General features: G+C 51.4%; 1 protein-coding gene across 1 annotated transcript in view; it reads left to right on the top strand.

Moving 5' to 3' along the window:
* IGSF9B (immunoglobulin superfamily member 9B) overlaps positions 1-1,217 on the top strand; it is a 77,850-nt gene that overhangs the window by 28,818 nt on the left and 47,815 nt on the right. The gene's annotated exons all lie outside the window — the stretch shown is intronic.

Below are 1,217 nucleotides of genomic sequence, written 5' to 3'. Positions count from 1 at the left end.
GATATCTTACAGAGATACAATGCTAGGATATCTTGTAGGGATACAATGCTAGGATATCTTATAGAGATACAATGCTAGGGTATCTTACAGGGATACAATGCTAGGATATCTTATAGGGATACAATGCTAGGATATCTTACAGGGATACAATGCTAGGATATCTTATAGGGATACAATGCTATGATATCTTATAGGGATACAATGCTAGGATATCTTATAGGGATACAATGCTAGGATATCTTATAGGGATACAATGCTATAATATTCTATAGGGATATAGGCTGGTAATATGGAGGTCCTGTGTCTGGCGCTCTCCTAGAGGCTGGTAACTTGGAATCCCTTTCAGGAGGCTGTTCCTCCGGCCTCCACATATGGTAGACCACGGCGGCGTTCGTATATTGGCAGACTGTGACTAACCTGTGTGCTCTCTCTGCAGGCCGCGCCACCCTCCATGACAAGGCATCGCTGCGCATTGACCAGGCTCGCTCCCAAGATCAGGGCTGGTACGAGTGCAAAGTGCTGATGCTGGAGCAGCAATACGACACATTTCACAACGGCAGCTGGGTACATCTGACGGTGAACGGTGAGTCCCGTGTGCGGGCAGCGCCACGTTCCTGCGTCCTCCATGCTGGACAACGCATGACTGTTTTCAGGACACGCTGCACCTTGTGGTCCCACAACTGCTGTGTTTTAGTTTCTGCTTTAGGTCTCCGGTATATTTCACGTCCGGGATGTAGAATTTTCGGTATGACGGTACATTGCAGGTTGACCAGTTTGGACCCGCCTCTCCCCTCCCCCACACTGGCCCCGCCCTCACACTCGCCCCGCCCCCACACTCGCCCCCGTATAGAGCTCGTAAGGGGACGCACATGGGAAGAGTGAGAGACGTACACGGCCCGATGTGAGAGAAGAGTCCAGAACATGACACAGAGTTCTATGAAGCAATATATTCCCCCTGCAGGAGATCCGCAGGGGTGAGCGGGTCCAAACTGTTGCTGATGACCAGGCGGGACAATCTGCCCCCTCTGGGGTTATTATGGGCTGGCAATACTGCGCATGTGTCCTTCCATGAATAATAATATTGCAGTGACAGTGATCGGAAGGCTGATGGCGCCCCGCGTGTCGGATACCTAGAACTGCGCAGAGATGAGTGTAGTTGGTGCGGCATGTTTGACATTAGGGGGTGGGGGGCCATCTCAGCGGGGAGTCAGTACAGC

Source organism: Nanorana parkeri, unplaced genomic scaffold, assembly GCF_000935625.1.
Source record: "Nanorana parkeri isolate BGI_ZX_2015 unplaced genomic scaffold, ASM93562v1 scaffold1009, whole genome shotgun sequence".
NCBI lineage: Eukaryota > Metazoa > Chordata > Amphibia > Anura > Dicroglossidae > Nanorana > Nanorana parkeri.
Note: the sequence above shows the minus strand (reverse complement) of the source record. Positions and strands in the feature narration are given on the sequence as shown.